Source organism: Lemur catta, chromosome 7 (assembly GCF_020740605.2).
Source record: "Lemur catta isolate mLemCat1 chromosome 7, mLemCat1.pri, whole genome shotgun sequence".
NCBI lineage: Eukaryota > Metazoa > Chordata > Mammalia > Primates > Lemuridae > Lemur > Lemur catta.
Window position 1 is genome coordinate 88,657,408 of NC_059134.1, and position 12,833 is coordinate 88,670,240.

General features: G+C 36.6%; 1 non-coding gene across 1 annotated transcript; it reads right to left on the bottom strand.

The window, feature by feature from the left end:
- Window positions 1–2,410: 2,410 nt before the first annotated feature.
- Window positions 2,411–2,542, bottom strand: LOC123643120. The gene has a single exon (XR_006736680.1). It is a non-coding gene; the product is annotated as a small nucleolar RNA SNORA69 (small nucleolar RNA).
- Window positions 2,543–12,833: the final 10,291 nt, after the last annotated feature.

Here is a 12,833-nt window from a genome sequence, read left to right on the forward strand (position 1 = left end):
ATTTAATCATTCCTCTGCCTCTGGGTATTGTTATTTGTGGTTCCCTTAAAAAACTGAAGTTCACCCATCTTCAATTTCAGTCAGTATGAAATGATATAAATAAGCTGTGCTAGTTTAGTGGCGGTAACTCCATTAATACGAATATACATAAAGAACCACACAGTATAATAAAAACAAAAGCTCCAAACTATATCTGAAAAGCCTTTTAAAGAGCAGAATGAATGCTCTAGTGATATTTTCCTTCACAATCTCACAATCGTGTACAACAGGATTTGTTGGTCTTTATACTTCCTTATTCCATTGGGGGGAATATTTACTAGGTTTAATTAGCACCATAACACCTGGGTTTCCCTAACTGAGGTGTTTTGTTACTAAAAGTAGAAGTTTGTCATTTTTATCAGAGGCTCCACCAAACATTTCAACCTAATGTTGATTAATACAACTGCAAAGAAATACAATTTTAAATCCCTGAACTCTGCAAATAGAAAAAGAGAAATAATCTGGGCTCCTGGAGGAAAGCCATAGAGAAGCCATAATGAAGGGGAAAGAATTATTATAAAACAGCATCTCGCTTGGAAATGGGAACTCTATAGACCAATCAAAGTTCCTCACTAAAAACAAGAGGATGGAATTCCTGGTGAACCACCCGCCATTTCCTGATCCTTTTAGCTAAAGTAAGGAAACAGGACTTCTGAGATTAGGAAGAGATTTTAATAGTGATCCTTTCTAAGCACACACCCACCACTTGACTTCCAGCTACAACATCCCTGCCATATGACTGACACAGCCGGCCTTGCCCTTCCTCAGCTGGACTAAACCTTAGGCAGGCTCCTTCCGGACTCCAGGTCCCTAACCTTCCTTCTCTTCCAGAATTTACTTTAGAAAACTTGTAATTATAAATCCGTTCTCTGACCCTTTGACTTGTAAATCTTTTTAAAAGCCTCTCGCCAGTTTTACAACCTTTTTCAAGGACCTAGGAACAATCTCTTTGAAATGCAACCAACAAAGGAGACTGTAACACAATCTCCTATTTTCTGGGAAAGACTGGGAGCTGAATTTGGTGGGAGTCTGCCTTACTCTAAATTGCAAAACTATCTCTTATCTTACAGACAGGAGAAGTTCATTTTCCCTTTGGATAAAGACAATTAGCAAATGTAGATGACCTATGGCTTTCCACTACTGTCCTCCAGCCCTTAGAAAAACCTTCTCTTCTTCAGTGGAGTTGAGTTTGATTTAATTGTAGCTTCTGTTCCCTATTGTAATGGCCTTGAATAAAACTTCCTTGCCTGCTTAGCTTTGGCTATTGCAAGTTTTGTTTTGAAATGTTCATCCTGCTGGTGTTTGAAGCTTTCTGGTGCTGAGCAGGGGTCCCAATACCTATCTCTTTGGGGAGCCATTCCTTCCTTGATCAGCCCTAACCTTAGGCAATTCTCCCATACAAGGAACCACAATCTATCCCGCTAGAAATTCTACCCACCAACTCTGGTTCTGTTCTTGGAGTCCATATAAAATAAGCCTAATATTTTACACATCCTTTAAATATCTGAAGAAAGCTTCCCTTTTCCAGGTTAAACCTTCCCAAGACCCTCACAGAAGTGTCTGAGCCTCAGGGCTCGGATTTGTCTTTGTCAAAGGATCTCCCTGTGGGAACACCTGAAGATAAAATACCTTCAGGTACAGAAGAGGCAACTAGAGGGGTTTTGTTTTACTTCAGAAAAATAAAAATTTATGGCGTGATAATTCAGAATATGACCCACAGATCAAGAGTCATCAGAACAAATTACAAATGCATTCAGCTTTCACAAATGTTTTCTTAATCCTATAAATAAAAACAATCTGTTTGATGTTTGAGCAACCCAGGTAAGGATAGCAAGACTCCTTGCTTTCATCTTCTTAAAACCATTATAAAACAAATATCACATGTTTAATTATTCAATTTTGGGGGGAAAGAATAATATCTGGTAAATTCTTTCCTAGACTACAGTCATGGGCTTGAAAAATCTGTGAGGTTCATAAAATTTGTTTTGTTTTTTTTTTTTAATTCTATTCTTCATCTACAGAATTTGCCATATGTACTCATTATATTCACCTTCACTACTTGAAGTTTCCTCTCTTTAGGGTCTAGGTATTTCCTTATTTTGGAGTTTACCTACATTCCCACTCCTATCAAAACATTCATTTAATGTTCCATTCTATCAGGGCATGGTTTAAAATTAAGGGGTAATCAGTCAGTCAGGTAGTTAATCAAGTTCTTTTATTATTTGTTTAAGTAGGTTTTCCATCCAAGAAAAGACCACAAGACACAGGCATGTTAATAGCTGACCCTGAGGGGTACACTTGGCTATCACCGAAGGAAGGATGGAAATCACAAGATCATTAAGTGACTTTTCCTTTTTTTCTTTTTTTTCAGAATTGCCCATGTCAATCTGTCATGATTTTACCCTCTTAAAGGCAAAATCAAAAATGATTACCACAGCTTGTCTTTCAGCAGGATAACGGCAGTGCGTCCCCAAAATGAAGCACTGTAATTGCAACCTGCTTAAATGCCTTTTCCTTTCTAAAAAGGTTTTACTTGCACAATCTCTGTTGCTCCCTTTCACAGCCCTATTATGTTCAAAAGTACTATTTTTATTTCTACAACCTATATAGTATTTCATCTGTATCTTTCTTATGGAATATGTTTTCCAAATAATTTTATTGTACTTTGTAGTGATAGTACCTTCTCTCCTAGGCTGAGAGCTCCTCAAGGGCAAAGCTATTTATTTTATTAGCCCACAATAATCTGCATGGTGCCTGTCACATAGTATATCTCAACACACATATTTAAAAGTTTAAAAATAGAGGAAATTAATTGAACTGATCTTCCCAAAATCTTATAAGACAGAGAATGAAATTAATATTTATTGCCACTTTTCAGGGAGGTTAAATGATCATTCAGTGTTCAATATGGGAGATCAGCCCTCCTGAGTCTTGGATCGGGATGACTTTGGGTATGCAATTATAGCTAGAGTCCTAGAGTCCGTATCTGTTGTATATGTGTGTCAATTATAGTTATCTACAGGGATACACAAGAAGAATTCTAAAGCAACCTACTGTTAAGATTTAGCATGTGAATGTACCTGTATGTTATGTGTATGCGGGAAAGGACCAAATTTACATTTCACTAGCTCTCATTTTGTTCTTAACAGATAGAATTCACATACTTACTGAATTTGGCTCTGGAAAGAATTACTTCATTATAGGCAATATATAAGACGCATAAATCTGGAGGGAAGGGGACCCTGCCCATACTCACTAATAAATGGATAAACAAACAAAACCCAAGACAGATCCTTTCCTTACTAAAAAACAAACAAACAAAAAAAAACCCAGCAGCACAGGCCACCATATATCAAATAATTCAATCTCTCAGACTCCAAATCATTTCAGTTTCAGAAAGAAAGCCAATGTTCATGAACTTGTCACACAAGCCTTGATCAATCTTAATATATTGCATAGAACTGTCAATGTAGTTGAGATGTTTTTTTTTCCCTCCCCTTTGATGTTTTTGCAAATGGATTCATTTGAAGGTAGAAATAAGAAGTTCGGATGAGGGAACATACACACAGTTAGAGCTACTTGCCAGGCTCTGAGAAATCGTGAATCTGACACAATTGTGCATAAAGCCAGACATCATGGCTTTAAAGGATAAGAGAACCAAGAGATTTGCAAGAGCTACTTTTATGATAATTAAAACGTCCTTACTTTCCTAAAAAAGAACTTTATTTAAAATTGTAAGAAACCATTAGTCATACCTGATACAAATAAGGTCTGACTTCATCAGCTATGTGTGTAGCCAGGCATTCATCCAAGCTCCTGGTCATCTTAGGTTAATTAATGATTCATCGAGTGTTTCTATGTCACTTGATTCATACTCAAATGAAGAGTTAGAACCGTAAAAAAATTAGACTTAAATCTTAAAGATAGCATTTCATTTCAGTTCCATAGCACCCTCTGTATATAGCAGTCAGAGGCACTAAACGTCTGAACCTCTAGGGGGAGCAGTCCCAGTGAAAGAAATCAACTTCTAGGGGAGCCCACACCACCATTAACTGGGCGCTGTATGTCTGACAATGCTACTGGGCACTGGGACACCCACTAGTCTACAGTTCTACATCAGCCCACGTTCTGCCCTCAGAAGCTTTCTTGAACATGTCTAATCTCTCTCCTATGTTGTATTAAAAGAAATTTTCAGAAAAAAAGTAAAATCATGACTTTTATGCACAATAGAAATGAACATGAGTTCAAGAATTTATTTTGCTCATATGATATGAAAGAGTCAAGCAAATATCATACCAGTTGAAAGGAAAAGTCAAAACACTACAAAATTACATGGCGTAAAGAAATGTTGAGCTAAATTGCAAATGAAGACAAACTGATTTTTCCACTGAGAGGAAGAGAAGTCAATTGAAATTCTAGTGGACAAGACAAAATTTGCATACCAATCAGTTACTTACAATTTACAGAGATGCAAAATAGCTCAAAGACAATGACCAAGACTAGCATGGAACAGCCTGGATTGGTGTGCTATAGATCATGAATATTTTTTCATCAAAATACTAATTTTTAAAAAAATATTTGAGTCCTAATACCTTATATGCAATTCCAAATTGAAAACAAAACAAAGCAAAAAACAAACAAACAAAAAAGCCCTGAAAACTAAAAGCTATTGTTTCCTAGGTGTGGTGCTTATATTCCTCTTAGTGTGAATATTCATTTATTTTGTTGCATAATATTAATGTGTTTTATTACGAGTGTTGCCCCAGATACCTCAGCATGTGGTACATAATATATACTATGTGCACATATTAGCTTCTTAAAATCAGAAAACTTCTGAGTTCTAAAACCCATTTTGTTCCCTATAGATGATGTGCTGGAGTCAGCTCATGATTTAGCCAACTGTGTACATTTCTTCCAGATTTTATATTCAGTGACTTCAATTTGGTATCTTGAAATTAGCCAAGGTGGGGAGTATTTACAGAAGAAAATAGTCAAGTGCTACAAATCAGGGTGTGTGTGTGTGTGTGTGTGTGTGTGTGTGTGTGTGTTTCCTTCCTGAGAGCCAGTTGTTAAACATTTGCCAGCACAGTACTGTCCCTAAGGGTTTCAGAGAAAAGATTGTGCCCCTGCAACCTAGCAATTTGCATAGGAGACTTGAAGCTGAATAAGCTGCGTTCCCTGTCCTTAAGAGATACACAGACTAGTGAAGAGCTTGTGGTCTAGTAAATAAATTTATATATTTATAAATATATGGTTGTTCTAGAGTTTATGCTTCCCCAAGGTAGCTGTTTCACAACAGCCTTGTGCCTACTGTCCATCAAAAGATGAATCAAATCTAAGTGAGGAGGAATGCAGGAACGTGAGGTCCTCTACTAGATGTTTTAAAGAATATAAATAGTACATGATGTAGAGGGTTTGATTGGAATGTGAACACACACACATTTTGGTTAGTAATAACTTGTGATAAAGGCTAAAAGAGATTCACTTCAAATAATGATTTTTGCAGAGAAAAGATTACGTAATCAAAACACAATTTGTGAATTTTCTATTTACTCCAAACTGTGAACATTAGCCTCTTCTTTAATGGGGCATTTTGTCATCTAACAAAAATATTTTCAAATATTGACTATGTGCCAGGCACTTTGCTAGATCACAGAGATTCAACAACAAGCAAGCTTTGCATTCTGTTCCTAAGGAACCTTTATTCTAGTGGGAAAGAATAATGTAAGCATATAATCATGATAATACTTATATGATGCTTGATAAAAGAGAAGTACTAGGCTGAAAAGTGACAGAAGCAATTAGCTCTGTGGGGAAACAGCTGGGCAAATGGCTTCAAAGGAGATACCATGAAGGAAGAATCAAACTTTGCCAGAGAGGGAAGGAAGAGCATGCTAGTCAAAGGAAGCAGTGCTCACAAAGTTGCACACACACTTATACAATACAGGATCCTACAGAAAGAGATATAAGACAGGGTCAAGAAAGAGATGGGAGTTTTAATATTTCTATATGTGTTCAAGAAAGAAGGCAAATGAACTTAAAAGAGTTAGGCTATAGTTTTCAAGGCTTATTTTGTGTCTAAAGACTCCATTAAACAGAAGAGAATGTGAAAAAATGACATCTCCTAGATATAGAAATATAAAGTTTGAAGCTTATGAGCTTTCTAAGCTGATCTAAAATCTCTAGAGAATAAACACCTTGAGCTCAGGGAACATTTCTTATTTATGTATTATCTTCTGGACCTAATGAAGGGTCTCACACAGAGTAGATAATCATTAAATAATCAGTAAACTGAAAAAGAGAAAAATAAACAGTAAAACATAGAAATGTTGGTCTTTATTTTACATTTTGCTTTGGCTGCTGTAGTATGCTAGATATATAGATATGTAGATATGTGTGTATACACACACACACATATATATATATATATATATATATATATATATATATATATTTTAACCTTCAAGCCTGCAGAAGTCTAGCTATATTCTTCAAAGTGCTGAAATTCTCTCCTTTCTTGGTCTACTTGGCTCTGATCCTTCTGCCTGTTAAAATCATCTCCTGTAACTCTCCCTTTCCATCTTTAAACTCCAGCCTCCTTGCCCTCCTTACTATTCCTGAGCACAAGGACAAGCCCCCTGAAGAACATCCCGGAGGGCACTTATAGGCTGGTGTATCTGCCCCACAATGTCTACCCTGATCATTTTGGCAAAAATTGCACCTCTCATCATCCAACACTCTTAAGTCCCTTGCAATACTTTGTTTACTACAACCTGGTATTATATTATAGATTTTATTATATTTACCTTTCCTCATCAATACGTAAGCCCCATATTAGCTGATACTCTGCGTGGCTCACTCCTATTTCCAGCACCTAAACCAGTGCCTGGCACACAGAAAGTACAGGGTAAATTTTTGTTAAATAGATGAATGAAAAAATAAACTGTTCTCTTTGACATGTACCTTTATGTGAAGTTTTCTCAGATCTTTTTGAAAGCTAGTGCTATATGTATTGATAAACTTGAACAAAACAAAAATAAACAAAATCACTATTTAACTGTAAACAGACTTTAAAAAATATAGAAAAAGGAAGTAAATATATCTAAAAATATAAATAAGGAAAATCAACAAAATACCAAGATTCAAAATAAAAAGCTAATTTTAAATGTGCTAGTTGCCCACCCAAAGGCCATTTTCTTTTTTTCTTTCTTTTTTTTTCTGGTAAAACTTTAGGTTTGGTTTGGGGCCTACAGTGAGCTCTGAGTAAAAGACTTTCTTTCTCAGAATCTCTTGAACCCAGGGATTGTTATGTGATTAAGCTCCCACCAAATGGGATATAAGTCAAAGTGTCGCTGGAGAATTCCAAGAATTATGCTTTAAAGAAGCGAATTCAGATTACAAATGAGCTTATAATGTGCTTTCTCCATTTTTCCCTTCTGCTTCCTGAAACATGGACACGACGGCTAGAGATTTAGCAGCAACTGTGGATCATGTTTTGACTTTGAGGCTGAAAGCTTTGTGCCGAAATGTTAAAACTGAGACAAAAGAAGCCAAGATCCCTGATGATTTTTATAGTTATTGTATCAACTCTGGACTACTTCCAGACGTTCCATGGGACAAAAATAAACAAAAAAACAAACAAACAAGCAACAACAACAAAAAAACCACTGTGTGCTGATACCACTGTTATTTTTAGTTTTCTGTCAATAGCCATTGAAGTAAAGTTCATACATCATGTGACTATCTTAAATTATCCTTAGAGTCATGTTCATTTGCATGACAATATGTTTACCAGATTGGGCAGTAAATGTAGAAACTACATTTACCAGACTCAGTAGTGATTTTGAACAATCTAAAATAGTACTATTGTAGCATCACTGTTTTTGTTACAATTGTTGATATATTCACTACCTGCTGTAGGTAAGGACATCTGTTAATTTTCATGATTTCACTAAGTCCTGCATAAATATTAATTAAGCACAATAGCTCTGAAAAACAAACGAAATGCTTGTTGTGGATTTAGGAACAAAGCACTCAGGGTAATTACATGCTTAGATTAGAAACTTTCAGTAGTATATAAAAACACACAGCTTCACAAGGGCCCAGGCAAGATAAACACAAGTAAAGTAAAAGAACTATAGGAGCATTAACAAATTTCTGAAGCTACTAAGAATTATAAATGAATTATTATATCTCTTCCAGTTGGTACAAAGAGATTGGGGCTTTGCTCCCAGTGAAAAGATAATAATATAGCCAATGCTTCTAACAGTAACCACTGCATGTGGCATTCTACTCAGTTCTTTACCTATACAACGTCATATAAACACCACAGTAATCCTATGAGGTGGATACTATTATTATCTTTATTTATTTATTTATTTATTTAATTTTTTGTTTTGCAGATGAGGAAACAGAGGTGCAGGGATGCTAAGTAATTTGCTCAAGGTCTCACATTTAGTAAATACCGGAGACAGGATTGGAATCCAATCCGGGTAATTCCAGATTCTGTGTGCTTAGCCATCATGCTTTGTTACCCCTGCAAGATGGTTGTGAAGAAACAAGAACTTGGGAGCAATCACTGAGAAGTTCTAGGGAAGTTGCTGAGCTGGAAATACTGCCACCTAAAGGGAACCAGAAAATGTTGCCCAGGCTAGAAAGAATAGGATTTAAATTTCAAGGAATAGGCCAAACATCTTGGAATCATGATGCCAGCATTACCTGGAAGTTCTTTCTTGTCCCATCCTTTTGATAAAAGCTGAATTTACTACAACTTAAAAGCTAAACTCAGATTACAGCCATAATTCTCAACTCATTTCACAAAATGCTAGTGGGCCAGTATTTCAAGGAGCGTCTCAAGTGATTTGATACAATAACTGTTAAAGCAGCAAAGTTTGGAAATAATGCTCACATTCTTATAAGTGGAGGATATTCAGTTATGCCTATGAATAGCTTTTCTTACTGAATTTTGATATTATTCTTTGTGCAAGAGCAAAAGGAATGGCATTTTGACTAACATGATATAACAGAGCGTTGCAGGCAAGCCACGGGGATATGCTGTATGAGAACCATCAGCTGAATGTGTTATGGGGACAAAAAGCTGGGAACTACTGTTGTGGTCTAAAGAACAGCAGATTGGAGTCTAGAGGCCAAGAATCTTGGCACTGCTATTAAGTAGCTAAATGATCTTAAGTAGATTCCCTCAAATTATGGTAGTTTCCCTTTCCTAGCTGGCAAAACAAAGGACACTTTTTGTCTATCATGATGGTAGCTCTGGTATCTACTATCTACGTAGATGTAGATATATCTGCATCTGGTAGATAATCAGATAATCCCCTACTCAGAAAGCTGTGAGCACAGGCAGATCTCATCTCAAATGACAGAATGAGGTTAGAGCATTAAATAGATTAATAATGAGTTTCCTTCCTTCTGACTGATTGCTATATTGATTAAGCATTTAATATGTGCCAAGTTTTCTATCATATGTGTTACATACATATATGTTACTACAACCTACGTGCTATCATATAATCCTAAACTGAAAATGAAAAATAAGGAGCTCAGAGAGAGTTGCAGTACTTGCTGAACATCACACAGCTAGAAAATGGCAAAAAGAGAATTGTAATCCCATTGTTAGTAAACTGAAATAAAGGAAATTTAAACTCAGACTTGTCTTACTTCACACTATGAACTAAATTGTGCCACCCCCGGAAAAATGCATATGTTGAAGCCCAGACTCCCAAAGTAGTATTTGGAGATGGGGCCTTTACAAAAGTAATTAAAGTTAACGGAGGTCATAAAGGTAGGACTCTGATCCAAAAGGATTAATATCCTTGTAAGAAAAGACACCGGAGACTTTGCTCTCTCTCTGCCACATAAGGACACAGCAAGAAGATGGACATCTGCCAGCCAGAAAGAGAGCCCTCAACAGTCTAAGTTGGCATCCTAAACTCAGACTTCTAGTCTCCAGACCTCTGAGAAAATACATTTCTATTGTTTAGGCCACCTGGTCTATGGTATTTTGTTATGATAGCCCAGGTAGATGAGTGTGCTCCAAAGGTTTTCTTTGCCCTTTTTACTAAGCTATGCTTAGTTATCATGTTCAAAACATCTGATAAATGAATAGAAGAATAATTGAAGAGGTAGAGAGCTCAAAATTTACCTTAGAAGTGTTACTAGTACGCTCTGGAGTTGTGCTGTGTACAGCTGCGTGAAGAGACCTGGTGATCCTTGCTATTGTCTGCATAACTGACATTAACTAATACAGTAAATCTGCCACTGGATGCCAAATGCTTAAACTGTTACCCTTCAGGACTACTACAATTACTGGTATTATTATTCTTCCTATTATTTTTTCTATTCTGTGTCTAATACCAGCACCCCAATTTTGAGTACAATTTTTTAAAAAAGTTTTCACAATCTAACCCTAATTAAAATTCTTCACATTATACCAGCGAAATCAGTATTACCTCCACTGGACAGATGAGAGAGGTGAAGATCAGACAGCTGCTGAGAGTTACGGAGCTAATCAGTGGCAAAGGCACAGCACAGAGTTGCTGCCTGGATACCGCTCAGTGCTCTCCACCTTACACCCTCTTCACTTGCCTCAATAGCCATCTTTTTTTCCTGCTGAGAACTTTAACATCCACTATTCTATCATTTCTAAAATATATTTCCCAGAAGTCTAATAAAGTGCAGAATGGCAGGAATTATTTCCAGTGAGTGAAATGGCTTCTCAAATCATGCCTGGCAAAACTAAATTCAACCCTTGGGGGTGCCACCAATTAGCTGCATAACTGTTTTCCAGATAGCTCTTGGAGGTACAATGGCTGTTGAACAACTTCAGGAAAATTCATTAGATTGATTAGTCCAATTAACTCAGAAACTGACATACAAAAACAGGCAGGAAACCCCTGCTGGGTCCAAGAAATAAATAAAAGACATGTCCCTGGTCTTGACTGCATAAATATGAGGGGGCCCATGGAAATTTCCCCATGGAGTGCAAACATGAAGACAGCCTGGGAGAGGACCAAACTCAGGGCTGGCTCAAGAAAGAAACAAAGAGAAGAATTAAGAACTGCTAAGAAGGCAAAAAGCCTAAGGAGAGAGCTCAAAGGACGGGCGCTCTTTGGCAGACCCAAAGGCCAAAGAGCTGAGAGAGAAACTTGCAGACCATTCAAGAATACTAAGAGGGAAAAGATCTGTGAGTTGAGAAACATGGCTTTCTTTGTTCAAAGCTGGTAATGAGATTAATCTGGTTTTTTGGGGAACAAATGGAGCAAATAAGAAAAATAAGAAGGGAAATTCCCTTGTTAAAAGGTTACTATTTAAACACTGAAAAACCTCGAATCTTTTTATGTATTATATTGGGGTGCCATTCTCATCATCCACTGCTTTGGATAAAGTTTTCCCATAAGTATAAAAACAAACAGTCCTCATCTCCATTCCTTTCCTCTTGCATTTCTTTTATTTTTTTAATTCAAACAAGTAACTGCTAAAGCTATAGATTTCTACTATTACTAGAACCCCAGCTGCACTGTGACATACATATTTCTTGTTCATACTTGCATAATCAAGACTAATCTGACCATTTCATTTGTAGTAGGGGATAAATAATAGAATCTGGTTATTCTTGTAGCCATTGTAATTTCCCATCTCCTCATGGCCAAATAGCCCCCATGTTTGTTTTCTAAAGTTGGCCAGCCAAAAAGACCGAGACACCAACAAAACACTAATTTCCCTTATCCTTTTCTTGACTGTCACTGTCTTCTGTGAATCAGGCCTTGACCTAGTGACACAAGGTGGTGACATTTAGGATTTTTCTTTTTGTTCCATGTATGATTTCTTCCAGGTGAAAGACAAGGGTTCCATGAGATCAAATAGATCATTTGATTAGAACTGGCTAGTTCTCTTCTAAAAGGAGACTAAGACATGGAAGATGGGAGACAAGGGAGGAAGAAAAGCCCAGAAAGAACATAACATTGCAAGAGAAAGATTCAGGGGATTCCCAGAAACTGGAAGAACAAGCATCAAATCTTTCTGTGAATTTCCTCAGTTACAAAACAAAAAGTAAAAGTGAAAACAAGTGGCATCACCAAGATGCCTGTCAGTATTCTGCACCACAAAGGAACAGAGTTTGCTAACAAGTCATCAGAGTAATGGAAGACCTGGAGTTCTTTGCGGGGTGTGTGTGTGGGGGAAGTTCAGGGATTGACAACAAAATGCCAACCTCAATCTTGGTGAAAACACTGATTACAGGCAGAGAGCAGCACTCAAAAAGCATCTGAGGAAATCCAGGATCATTTTCAGTCCTGAGGAAGGAAGTCATTAGGAGGCTAATTAATTTTCCCATAAGCTCATTAATAATGGTATCTGGTTCCACATAATTTGTAAATTATGGAAGACCAAAGTTTAAGAGTGGTGTGGTTGGAAAGACTGAAGGAACCTGAGGTTCAGAAAACATATTTCATTAAGACACATGGAATTAACAATTTTTTATTACCTATGTATATATGCAGAAATTTGTATAAAATGATTAATAATAGCTAATATTTATTGAATGGTTACTCTGATCTAAGCATTTTTCTGTGTGTTTTACATGGATTACTTCATACAATAACTTTATAACATAGATAATCCCTATTTTATAGACAAGCAAACTAAATTCTAGCAAGATTTAGTAACTTTAGTAAGAAGTAGTAAATACAGCTAGTAAATGGCAAGGTCAAGATGTAAAAAAGTTATTTTCCAGATATTAGTAAATTATAATTAGAGAGAGAGAGTGTAGTAGAAGGAAC